The sequence below is a fragment of the Pseudophryne corroboree genome, chromosome 5, assembly GCF_028390025.1.
Source record: "Pseudophryne corroboree isolate aPseCor3 chromosome 5, aPseCor3.hap2, whole genome shotgun sequence".
In the NCBI taxonomy this organism is placed as follows: Eukaryota; Metazoa; Chordata; class Amphibia; order Anura; family Myobatrachidae; genus Pseudophryne; species Pseudophryne corroboree.
Genome location: NC_086448.1, coordinates 78,621,514 through 78,635,051, shown reverse-complemented (window position 1 = coordinate 78,635,051; position 13,538 = coordinate 78,621,514). Strand labels below are relative to the sequence as shown.

Here is a 13,538-nt window from a genome sequence, read left to right as displayed (position 1 = left end):
TAAATTATATAACTAGGAACTACAGAGCCAAAAATAGGAGCATGGCGTAATATACTATTGTGGATTTTAAATGTGACCAATGTGGTATTAGAAAGCTAGGGATACGCATGGCAATTGTGTTGGAAAATTTAGAGCAAACTATCTACAAACAGCCTCTGTGCTTGCTGGGAACAATTATTATTATTATCCTTTATTTATATGGTGCCACAAGGGTTCCGCAGCGCCCAATTACAGAGTACATAAACAAATAATCAAACAGGAAAACAGCAACTTACAGTTGATGACAGTATAGGACAAGTACAGGGTAAATAAACATAGTTACATCAGCAGATGACACTGGAATAAGTATCAGGTGGCAGAAGACTGATGGATTTGGTGCAGTTGAAGATTATTAAAGTAAGAAAGGATAAGCACATGAGGGAAGAGGGCCCTGCCCGTGAAAGCTTACATTCTAAAGGGGTGGGGTAGACAGACAGGGGTGACACAGATCTGGTACACAGAGAGCGTAGAACAGAGGGTTAGGATGAGATTTGGCTGGGTTTGGTGAAGAAGTGGGTCTTGAGAGCCCGTTTGAAGTTTTGTAGAGAGGTGGAGAGTCTGAGGGGGAGAGGTAGGGAATTCCAGAGAAGTGGTGCAGCACGTGAAAAATCTTGGAGGTAGGAGTGGGAGGAAGTAATCCGTAGGCAGGAGAGTCGGCGTGCATTAGCAGAGCGAAGAGGACGGGTGGGAGTGTAAAGGGAGATAAGGTCAGAGATGTAGACGGGAGAGGAGTGGGTGAGGGCTTTGTAAGAGAGTGTGAGAAGCTTGAAATGGATTCTGAAAGGGAAGGGGAGCCAGTGAAGGTCTAGTAAGAGAGGAGAGGTGGACGTAGTGCGTTTGGTGAGGAAGATGAGCCGGGCAGCAGCATTGAGGATAGATTGGAGTGGAGAGAGGTATCTGTCAGGAATGCCAATCAGGAGCAGATTACAGTAGTCAAGTCTGGAGATGACCAGTGAGTGGATAAGAGTCTTAGTAGCATCCTGGGTCAGAAAGGGTCTGATCCTGGAAATATTTTTTAGATGAAAATAGCAGGTTTGTGAGAGGTGCTGAATGTGTGGTTTGAAGGAGAGGGAGGAGTCAAGGATTACTCCAAGACAGCGCACTTGGGGGCTAGAGGAGATAGTAGTGCCATCAATAGATAATGAGATTGTAGGAGGTGAGGTTATGCGGGAGGGAGGGAAGATGATCAGCTCGGTCTTAGACATGTTAAGTTTAAGAAAGCGCTGGTACATCCAGGAAGAGGTAGCAGAGAGACAGTTGGAGATACGAGTGAGGAGAGCAGGGGAGAGGTCTGGAGAGGAAAGATAGATTTGGGTGTCATCAGCATAGAGATGATATTGGAAACCAAAAGAACTAATGAGCTTACCTAGTGAGGACGTATAGAGAGAGAAGAGAAGAGGACCAAGGACAGAACCTTGGGGTACCCCTACAGTTAGTGGAAGTGAGGGGGAGGTGGAGTCATGAGAGGAGACAGAAAAAGAACGGTCAGAAAGGTAGGAGGACAGCCAAGAGAGGGCAGTGTCACGCAGACCAATGGAGTGAAGAATTTGCAGTAGGAGAGAATGGTCCACAGTGTCAAAAGCAGCAGAGAGATCAAGTAGAATAAGTATAGAGTAGTGTCCCTTAGATTTAGCAGCATGGAGGTCATTGCATACTTTTGTAAGGGCAGTTTCAGTGGAGTGGAGAGGACGGAAGCCAGACTGGAATGGGTCAAGCAGTGAGTTTGAGGAAAGAAAGGAAGTAAGGCAGTTGTAGACAATACGCTCAAGGAGTTTGGAGGCAAAAGGGAGGAGAGAGATGGGTCGGTAGTTGGAGAGAGTGTTTGGATCAAGGGTAGGTTTTTTAAGAATAGAAGAGATGACTGCATGCTTGAAGGCAGAGGGGACAGTGCCTGATGAGAGGGATAGATTGAGAAGGTGGGAAAGATGGGAACAAGCAGAAGGAGAGAGGTAGCGGAGGAGGCGGGAGGGGATAGGGTCAAGTGGGGAGGTGGTGAGGGGACAGGAACGAATGAGGGCCATGACTTCCTCTCCAGATGCATGGGAGAAAGATGTCAGAGTAGGTGCGAGGGATGGGGAGGGTTGGTAAGGGATGGGAGAAAGCTGGTTACTGATGGTCTGGTGTGATGTGATGTCCTGACGTATGGAGTCAATTTTGGATGTGAAGTAAGTGGCAAAGTCAAGAGCAGAGAGTGAGGAAGGGAGACGAGGTGGAGGTGGGCAGAGGAGTGAGTTGAGAGTGGCAAAGAGGCGCCAGGGGTTGGAAGACTGGGAGGAGATGAGGTTCTTGAAGTATGACTGTTTAGTAAGAGAAAGGGCAGCACTGAAGGATGAGAGCATAAGTTTGAAATGGAGGAAGTCTGCCTTAGAGCGTGATTCCCTCCAGTGTCGCTCAGCAGTACGTGAGCATTTTTGCAGATATCTGGTGCATTTGGTGTGCCAGGGTTGAGGTGTTCATTTGCGAGGGTGAATAGTGGTTGGTGGAGCAACAGAGTCAAGAGCAGAAGTAAGGGAAGCATTGTATGTGGAAGTGGCTTGTTCAGGGCATGAGAGAGAGAGAGAATAGGAGAGAGAAGTGAGTCAAACAGGGAGGAAAGGAATGTGGTGTCAATAACTTCAATGTTACGCTTAGTGATGGTAGCCTTAGGAGGTAGAGATGGGGAAATCGAGAGAGATAGGTTAAAGTAGAGCAGGTGGTAGTCAGAGAGGGGAAATGGGGAGTTGGAAAAATCAGAAATATCACAGCGGTGAGTGAAGACCAGATCCAGTGAGCTCCCATTAACATGGGAGGGTGAGGAGGTCCACTGGGAGAGAAGTGAAGAGGTGAGGTTAAGGAGTTTAGAGGCAGGGGATTGTGTGGGGATGTCAATAGGGATGTTGAAATCGCCTAGGATAATGGAGGGAATGTCGGAAGAGAGGAAGTGAGGAAGCCAGGAAGCAAAGTTGTCGATGAATTTGGAAGCAGTGCCAGGGGGGCGGTAAATGACAGCTACTCTAAGATGGACTGGTTGGAAGAGGCGTATGGCATGGACCTCAAATGTACAATAGTAGACTTGTCCGATTAATGGAATAAACATTCAAACTGGACCCTCCATGCTGTACTTATTAACTACATGTGCTCTGTATTCCCCTCTATACAGCACTGTGTGGCACCTTCTAAATCCACAATAGTAAAAAATAAGATTTTAAACCTACCGGTAAATCTTTTTCTCGTAGTCCGTAGAGGATGCTGGGACTCCGTAAGGACCATGGGGATAGACGGGCTCCGCAGGAGACATGGGCACTTTAAGAAAGACTTTAGGTCTGGGTGTGCACTGGCTCCTCCCTCTATGCCCCTCTTCCAGACCTCAGTTAAAGAAACTGTGCCCAGAGGAGACGGACAGTACGAGGAAAGGATTTTAGTTAATCCAAGAGCAAGATTCATACCAGCCACACCAATCACACCGTATAACTTGTGTTAAACTAACCAGTTAACAGTATGAAAAACAACATAGTTTCGGTCCGAAACCGATTAAACTATAACATAACCCTTATTTAAGCAATAACTATATACAAGTCTTGCAGAAGTAGTCCGCACTTGGGACGGGCGCCCAGCATCCTCTACGGACTACGAGAAAAAGATTTACCGGTAGGTTTAAAATCTTATTTTCTCTAACGTCCTAGAGGATGCTGGGACTCCGTAAGGACCATGGGGATTATACCAAAGCTCCCAAACGGGCGGGAGAGTTCGGATGACTCTGCAGCACCGATTGAGCAAACAGGAGGTCCTCCTCAGCCAGGGTATCAAACTTATAGAACTTTGCAACGGTGTTTGATCCCGACCAAGTAGCTGCTCGGCACAACTGTAATGCCGAGACCCCTCAGGCAGCCGCCCAGGAAGAGCCCACCTTCCTAGTGGAATGGGCTTTAACCGATTTTGGCAACGGCAATCCTGCCGTAGAATGTGCCTGCTGAATCGTGTTACAGATCCAGCGAGCAATAGTCTGCTTTTAAGCAGGAGCGCCAACCTTGTTGGCTGCATATAGGACAAACAATGCTTCTGTCTTCCTGACTCTAGCCGTCCTGGCCACGTAAATTTTCAAAGCCCTGACTACATCAAGGGACTCGGAATCCTCCAACTCACGCGTAGCCACAGGCACTACAATAGGTTGGTTCATATGAAAAGATGAAAACACTTTAGGTAGGAATTGAGGACGAGTCCGCAATTCTGCCCTATCCATATGAAAAACCAGATAAGGGCTTTTATGTGATAAAGCCGCTAATTCCGAAACTATCCTAGCTGACGCTAAGGCCAACAACATGACCACCTTCCAAGTGAGATATTTTAACTCCACTGTTTTGAGTGGTTCAAACCAATGTGACTTAAGGAAACTTAACACCACATTAAGGTCCCAAGGCGCCACCGGAGGTACAAAAGGAGGCTGAATATGCAGTACTCCCTTCACAAACGTCTGTACTTCAGGAAGGGAAGCCAATTCTTTCTGAAAGAAAATGGATGAGGCCGAAATCTGAACCTTTATAGATCCTAATTTTAGGCCCAAATTCACTCCAGTTTGTAGGAAGTGAAGGAGACGGCCCAGATGGAATTCTTCCGTAGGAGCCTTCCTGGCCTCACACCAAGAAACATACTTTCGCCATATTCGGTGATAATGTTTTGATGTCACGTCCTTCCTAGCCTTTATTAGCGTAGGAATGACCTCATCCGGAATACCTTTTTCCGCTAGGATCCGGCATTCAACTGCCATGCCGTCAAACGCAGCCGAGGTAAGTCATGGAACAGACAGGGCCCCTGTTGCAGCAGGTCCTGTCTTAGAGGAAGAGGCCACGGATCTTCTGTGAGCAACTCCTGCAGATCCGGATACCAAGTCCTTCATGGCCAATCTGGAACAATGAGGATTGTTCTCACTCCTCTTTGTCTTATTATTCTCAACACCTTGGGTATAAGAGGAAGAGGAGGAAACACATAGAACGACCTGAACACCCATGGTGTCACCAGGGCGTCCACAGCTACCGCCTGAGGATCTCTTTACCTGGCGCAATATCTTTTTAGCTTTTTGTTGAGACGGGACGCCATCATGTCTACTTGGGGCAGTCCCCACCGACTCGCGATCAGCGCAAAGACTTCCTGATGAAGTCCCCACTCTCCCGGATGCAGGTCATGTCTGCTAAGGAAGTCTGCTTCCCAGTTGTCCACTCCCGGAATGAACACTGCCGACAGTGTGCTTACATGACCTTCCGCCCAGCGAAGAATCCTGGTGGTTTCAGCCATTGCCACCCTGCTCTTTGTGCCGCCTTGGCGGTTTACATGAGCCACTGCGGTGACATTGTCTGACTGAATCAGAACTGGTTTGTCGCGAAGTAATGCCTCCGCGTGACGTAGGGCGTTGTATATGGCCCTCAACTCCAGGACGTTGATGTGGAGACAAGTCTCTAGACTTGACCAAAGACCTTGGAAATTTCTTCCCAGTGTGACTGTTCCCCAACCTCGGAGGCTTGCGTCCGTGGTCACCAGGATCCAGTCCTGAATGCCGAACCTGCGGCCCTCTAGGAGGTGAGCACTCTGCAGCCACCACAGGAGAGATACCCTGGCTCTGGGAGACAGGGTGATCCTTTGATGCATTTGTAGATGAGACCCGGACCACTTGTCCAGTAGGTCCCATTGAAAAGTCCTCGCATGGAACCTGCCGAACGGAATGGCTTCGTAAGATGCCACCATCTTCCCCAGGACTCGAGTGCAGTGATGCACTGAAACCTGTTTTGGCTTCAATAGGTTCTTGACCAGAGTCATGAGCTCCTGAGCTTTTTCCATCGGAAGAAAAACCTTTTTCTGGTCTGTGTCCAGAATCAAGCCCAAAAAGGTCAGACGCGTCGTAGGAACCAGCTGTGACTTCGGAATATTGAGAATCCAGCCGTGTTGCTGTAACACCTTTACAGACAGTGACACGCTGTCCAGTAACTTCTCCCGAGATCTCGCCTTTATGAGGAGATCGTCCAAGTATGGGATAATTGTGACACCTTGCTTGCGCAGGAGCACCATCATTTCCGCCATTACCTTGGTGAAAATCCTCGGGGCCGTGGAAAGCCCAAACGGCAACGTCTGAAATTGGTAATGACAATCCTGTACCGCAAATCTCAGGAACGCCCGATGAGGAGGAAATATCGGAACATGAAGGTATGCATCCTTAATGTCCAGGGAAACCATAAAATCCCCCCCTTCCAGGCTGGCGATGACCGCTCTGAGCGATTTCATCTTGAACTTGAACATTTTCAAGTATAGGTTCAGGGATTTTAAATTCAAAATGGGTCTGACCGAACCGTCCGGTTTTGGGACCACAAAGAGGGTTGAGTAATATCCCTTCCCTTGTTGCAGAAGGGGAACCTTGACTACCACCTGTTGAAGATACAATTTTTTTATTGCATTTAACACTAACTCCCTCTCTGAGGGAGAAGCTGGCAGAGCCGATTTGAAAAACCGGCGAGGAGGCACCTCTTCGAATTCCAGCTTGTATCCCTGAGAAACAATTTCTATTGCCCAGGGATCCACCTGTGAGTGAACCCAGATGTGGCTGAAAATTCGAAGACGTGCCCCCACTTGAGCGGACTCCCTCAGGGAAGCCCCAGCGTCATGCGGTGGATTTTGCAGAGGCAGGGGAGGACTTCTGTTACTGGGAACTAGCTGCGTGCAGCTTTTTCTCCCTGCCCTTACCTCTGGCAAGAAAGGACGATCCACGTACTCTTTTGCTTTTATTTGAACGAAAGGACTGCATTTGATAATGAGGCGCTTTCTTAGGCTGCGAGGGAACATAAGGCAAAAATATTCGATTTACCTGCCGTAGCTGTAGAGACGAGGTCCGAGAGGCCTTCTCCAAACAACTCCTCACCTTTGTAAGGCAACGACTCCATATGCCGTTTTGAGTCGGCATCCCCCGTCCACTGCCGGGTCCATAAGAGTCGCCTAGCAGAAACAGACATAGCGTTTATTCTAGAACTTAGTAAACTAATGTCTCTTTGAGCATCCCTCATTTATAACGCAGCATCTTTTATATGCCCTAGGGTCATTAAAATGGTATCCTTATCTAGGGTCTCAATCTCCGTTGATAAGGAATCTGTCCATGCTGCGACAGCACTACAGACCCAGGCCGACGCCATTGCTGGTCTAAGAATTGTACCAGAATGTGTGTAAATGGACTTCATGGTAACCTCCTGTTTGCGATCAGCAGCATCCTTGAGGGTAGCCGTATCTTGTGATGGCAGCGCTATCTTTTTTGATAAGCGTGTTAAAGCCTTGTCCACCTTAGGAGAAGATTCCCATCGTATTCTGTCCTTTTGCGGGAAAGGATATGCCATAAGAATCCTTTTGGGAATTTGCAGTCTCTTGTCTGAGGATTCCCAAGCCTTTTCGCACAATTCGCTCAGCTCATATGAGGACGGAAAGGTGACCTCAGGCTTTTTCCCTTTATACATGTAAACCCTCGTGTCAGGGACAGGGGGTTCCTCCGTGATATGCAAAACCTCTTTTATTGCAATAATCATATATCGAATACCCTTAGCCACTTTTGGCTGTAATTTTGCATCCTCGTAGTCGACACTGGAGTCTGAATCCGTGTCGGTATCTGTGTTAATGATTTGGGATAATGTGCGCTTCTGAGACCCGGAAGGTCCCGGTGACATTGGGACAGGCATGGTCTGACTACCTGACTGTTCCCTAGCCTCAGCTTTGTCTAACCTTTTTTGTAATAAATTCACATTAGCACTTAAGACATTCCACATATCCATCCAGTACGGTGTCAGCGCTGCCGACGGAGACCTGACATTCATACACTCCCCCTCCTCCTTGGGTGAGCCTTCAACTTCATACATGTCGACACATGCGTACCGACACACCCCACACACACAGGGAAGCTCTTTTTCTGAAGACAGGTTCCTCACCAGGCCCTTTGGAGAGACAAAGAGAGAGTATGCCAGCACACACCCCAGCGCTATATAACCCAGGAAAAACACAGTATGTTTACCCAGTAGCGCTGAAATACTTGTTTTTCGCCAATTATGTGTCCCCCCCCCCCTTTTGAAAACCCACTGTAACCGTCTGTAAGCAGGGGAGAGTCCGTGGAGCTTCCTCTCAGCGCTGTGCTGTGGAGAAAAATGGCGCTGGTGAGTGCTGAGGGAGAAGCCCCGCCCCCTCGGCGGCGGGCTTCTGTCCCGCTCAAAATATTGAAGAACATGGCGGGGGCTCTTTATATACATGTACAGTGCCCAGCTGTACATGTATATACGTGTTTATGCCATAGAAGAGGTTTATATTGCTGCCCAGGGCGCCCCCCCCTGCGCCCTGCACCCTTACAGTGACCGGAGTATGTGAGGTGTATGGGAGCAATGGCGCACAGCTGCAGTGCTGTGCGTTACCTCAGTGAAGATCATGAAGTCTTCTGCCGCCTTTGAAGCCTTCTTTCTTCTCATACTCACCCTGCTTCTATCTTCTGGCTCTGTGAGGAGGACGGCAGCGCGGCTCTGGGACGAACTCCAGGGTGAGACCTATGTTCCGACTCCCTCTGGAGCTAATGGTGTCCAGTAGCCTAAGAAACAGGACCTTGAAACTCAGAGAAGTAGGACTGTTTCTCTCTCCTCAGTCCCTCGATGCAGGGAGTCTGTTGCCAGCAGTGCTCCCTGAAAATAAAAAACCTAACAAATATACTTTCTTACAGGAAGCTCAGGAGAGCTCCCTGCAGTGCACCCATCTCCTCTGGGCATAGTATCAAACTGAGGTCTGGAGGAGGGGCATAGAGGGAGGAGCCAGTACACACCCAGAGTCAAAGTCTTTCTTAAAGTGCCCATGTCTCCTGCGGAGCCCGTCTATCCCCATGGTCCTTACGGAGTCCCAGCATCCTCTAGGACGTTAGAGAAATAATATTTAAGATAAAGCTATCATGGCTTACTTCCTACTTGTCTAACTGCTCCTTCTCTGTCTAACATCTACACCCACCTTCTTAGAGAGGTCCCCAAATATTCTGTCCTCTGCTCTCCTTCTCGTCTCCCTCTACATCTCTTCCCTCTGGGATCTCATTAGCACCACTGACCTCCAGTATCACCTGTAACCTAAATGGACTTGTCTTCCGCAATCTGTACTCTCCTGTGTCACTTGGCTGTTTGCTGGCCATCTCCACTTGCATGGCCCAGCACTTCCTTAAATTTATCACTAAAACTGAAGTCATCGTTTGTTACCCCCCTGCCTGGGTCCTCTTTAATCTCAATCCCACTACCTGCTGCCTCAAGATTGCTATCCTCTCTTTTTCTCCCCCAACGTTCTGTACCTCTTAAAATCCTGCTGCATCCACACTCTCAATATCTCCAAAATCAGGCACTCGTCACCCTATCTCAATTCCCTACTTGCCACATACATATAAAAACACCAAAAAATGGGTGCCTCCACAGTGCCAAATGCATATATGCCCCCAGAGTTCCAGATACATATATGTCCCCACAGTGCCAGATACATATATGTCCCCACAGTGCCAGATACATATATGTCCCCACAGTGCCAGATACATATATTCCTCCACAGTGCCAGATACATATATGCCCCCACAGTGCCAAATACATATATGCCCCCACAGTGCCAAATACATATATGCCCCCACAGTGCCAGATACATATATTCCTCCACAGTGCCAGATACATATATGCCCCCACAGTGCCAAATACATATATGCCCCCACAGTGCCAAATATATATATGTCCCCACAGTGCCAGATACATATATGTCCCCACAGTTCCAGATACACATATGTCCCCACAGTGCCAGATACATGTATGTCCCCACAGTGCCAGATACATATATTCCTCCACAGTGCCAGATACATATGCCCCCACAGTGCCAAATACATATATGCCCCCACAGTGCCAGATACATATATGTCCCCACAGTGCCAGATACATATATGTCCCCACAGTGCCAGATACATATATGTCCTCACAGTGCCAGATACATATATTCCTCCACAGTGCCAGATAAATATATGCCCCCACAGTGCCAGAAACATATAGTCCTCCACAGTGCCAGATACATATATGTCCAAGTGCCAGATATGCCCCCACTGCCAGATACACATCTCCCCAGTGCCAGATATGCCCCCAGTGTAAGATACACATGTCCCCCCAGTGTCCGATATGCCAGATATGCCCCCAGTGCCAGAAACACATGTCCCCCCAGTGCGAGATATGCCCCGTGTAAGTTCTTGTCTGTACTATTTTGTAAACACAGAATTTGACAGTAGATAAAAACCACATGGCCAATCTAGTCTGCCCTCTAGGGTTAAGGTATTAGGCATTTGGGGTTAGGGGTACCTGATTTGTTCTTTGGAGGAGGGGGGGGGGGGGTATCTTTATTTAAGCATTTTCCATAGGTCAATAGTGAAATCAACTGCTTGCATAAAGATCTCAGCATCATATTAACACAAAAAATAAGGCAGGTGCAATAGCATGAAAAAGTTGTAACTGCTTAACCATGTATACGGCTTTTAGCCTCTTGGTGACCTGGTGCAAGCGCCACGTGATTAGGTAAGCTCCAATCTACCTTAGAGAAGCATTAGAAGAACGCAGCAGTTTCATATGTTACACCTCATGTTTTACATTCTGGAGACCACAGATAACCGCAGTGACAGTGGAAATCAACGAGAAGAGTGATAAGGACGAAGGGTTATGCTGCACCGGCGGTTTTCCCACACTATAAAATGACTGCAGTAAATCACACAAAATAAGCAATGGGGTCAGCTCCATGGAGTCAAACTGGTTTGCCTGGAATACATGGAAAAATCTATGTGCATGTTGGTAATTTGAGTCTGATAATACAGGTTTAGGGAACCAGGTATACAAATATATTTTACATTAGAGGACATATAAATCTTTTGATTGGTGCAATATTCATGAAAATCTATCCTACTAAGTCATTAGAAACTAGTGTCACCACAGACACGCAGTGCTGCCCAGGGGTAAGCTTCTGTCATACTATGAATGTGAGTGGCCCTTTCTACATTTTTCTAATAATCCTTTCAGACACAATTACTTGGCTTCAACTCAGCTCGGACCGGGGACACAGAGCATGGCTTCAAGCCATGGCTACCCCTTTCACACATGGGTGACGACCCAGTTTACTCCCGGGCTGTCACCCTTCACACCAGACCCAGGTCTTCCAGTGACTTGGGTCTTCTGGCATTCAGTGGGTGCTTGGAGAGGACGACATCTCCAAGCACTACTGTCACCGGCCAATCAATTTCTTTTAGGCTTCACCATTGTCATCAAGGTCCGGCTCGCATCTTTCAGACCTTGAAAATAAAAGAATCTTCTGTTGTCCTGTTTGTGAATCAAAGAGGTCAGTCACTAACTTCTTTCATCCCACCCATTATTTGGCCGGCTCGCCCATTTGAGGAGTCTGCCTAGGAGACACTTGAATTCATTTCTTTAGCGCTAGTTCAACTGTATATTCAATCACGCTCACAACTTTGGCCTCTGGATGTAATCCTCAGGACGTGTTCCCAGGGTGGTCTTATTCCAATTATTTTATGGAATCCCTGGGGAGAGCACTCATTCTAAACAATCAGACGGTGAAATGTAGGTGGGGACAAGCAGCTCTCACAAGTTCTACACCAGTGGTTCTCAAACTCTGTCCTTACTACCCCAAACAGCTCACGTTTTCCAGTTGGGTCACCTAGCAGGAGCACAGGAGTAGTCATTAATCACTGGCACATTTTAAAAGATCCACAGGTGGAGCTAATTATTACACTTGTGATTCTGTGAGGAGACCTGGAAAACATGAACTGTTTGGGTTCCTGAGGACAGAGTTTGAGAACCTACAGTCAAGGGGTGTATTTAGGGGTCCGAGCGCCCCTGGCAAAGTAAAGGACTGGTGCCCCCCCTGTATTTGAAATAGGGAAGGCACGTTTGCCAAAAAGGGGCGTGGCCATTCAATAGCACCCCAATTCAAAATACACAGCACAGTAATGTACAGTACATTCTTCATGTTATGCGACACAGTAGTACCAGGAGCGTCTCTAGAGAGGAGGGGACCCATGTGCAGACTCCATGTTTGGGCCTCCTCCTCTCTCGTAGCCGCCACCGCTGCTGCTAGCGCTGTGAGCGCTGTAGATTCTGGCACAGTGCCAGAGTCTACAGTGCATGCGCAGGACTCTGAAAAATGGCCACCGTGCCATTTTTTCGAAGTCATACGCATGCGCTGTAGACTCTGGCACTGTGTCAGAGTCTCTAGTCCTCAGTTCGCTAGCAGCAGTGGTGACGACTACAGGAGAGGAGGCGGACCACAGTCAGCGATGGACTCTGGAAAGGTAAGTATAGGAGAAATGGGTGCAGTGTGTGCGGTGTGGACCCCCCTGGACTCAGGAGCCCGTGTGCACTGCACACACTGCACCCATTATAGATACGCCACCGAGTACTACCCCTTATACACATTATGCCACACAGAAGTGCCCATATATATGGGAAGGCGTACACGCTCCTGGGAAAGTGTACACGCCTGCCCAGTTCATGACGTCAGTCCCCGACGGATCGGGCAGTGTGTATGCACAGCACACTGCCCGATCCGTCCATAGATATATCTGCCGATCAATTGATCAGCAGATATATCTTCCAGTGTGTACCCACCTTTACACACAATACCCACAGTAGTTCTCCTTACACATAATGTCCCGAGTATAGTGTCAGAAGCACATTATGTCCCCCAGTATAGTGCCAGTTACACATAATGACCCCAGTAGTGCAGTGCCAGATACACATAATGCCTCAGAGTATAGTGCCAAATACACATATGCCCCCACTGTGCCAGATACACATACAGTATGCTCCCACAGTACCAGACACTCAAACGCCTCCACAGTGCCAGATACACGTATGCCCCCACAGTGCCAGATACACGTATGCCCCCACAGTACCAGATACACGTATGCCCCCACAGTACCAGATACACGTATGCCCCCACAGTGCCAGATACACGTATGCCTCCACAGTGCCAGATACACGTATGCCCCCACAGTGCCAGATACAGGTATGCCCCCACAGTACCAGATACACTTATGCCCCACAGTGCCAGATACACGTATGCCCCTATGTTGATTTTACTATTAAAGGCAGCACTTTTAGGTAGATTCACTTTTAGAGGCGACAGCTATCCCCCCACCCCATGTAGTTCCTCAACAGCAGGGATGCCCATTAATGATCAAAGAATGCAGCAACAGCCACTGTAATTGGCGCTGGAGTCCAGCACCGCACCACAATACAGACAAGAAACTCTACATACTGTAAACTACACCTCCCAGTAGCCGCTGCTGCATGTTGTGATCGTTACTGGGCATCCCTGCTGATGAGGAACTTCACAGGGGTGGGGGGGATAGCTGCTGCCTCTAAAAGTGAATCTACAGACCCTACTGCCCGCGGGTGGCACCTCTGGATGGCACCCCTCGCCAATAGGAAGATACACCTACAGTATATTCTACA

General features: G+C 48.2%; 1 protein-coding gene across 2 annotated transcripts in view; it reads right to left on the bottom strand.

Moving 5' to 3' along the window:
• Window positions 1–13,538, bottom strand: part of LOC134927227 (probable acyl-CoA dehydrogenase 6) — a 222,066-nt gene that overhangs the window by 145,667 nt on the left and 62,861 nt on the right. The gene's annotated exons all lie outside the window — the stretch shown is intronic.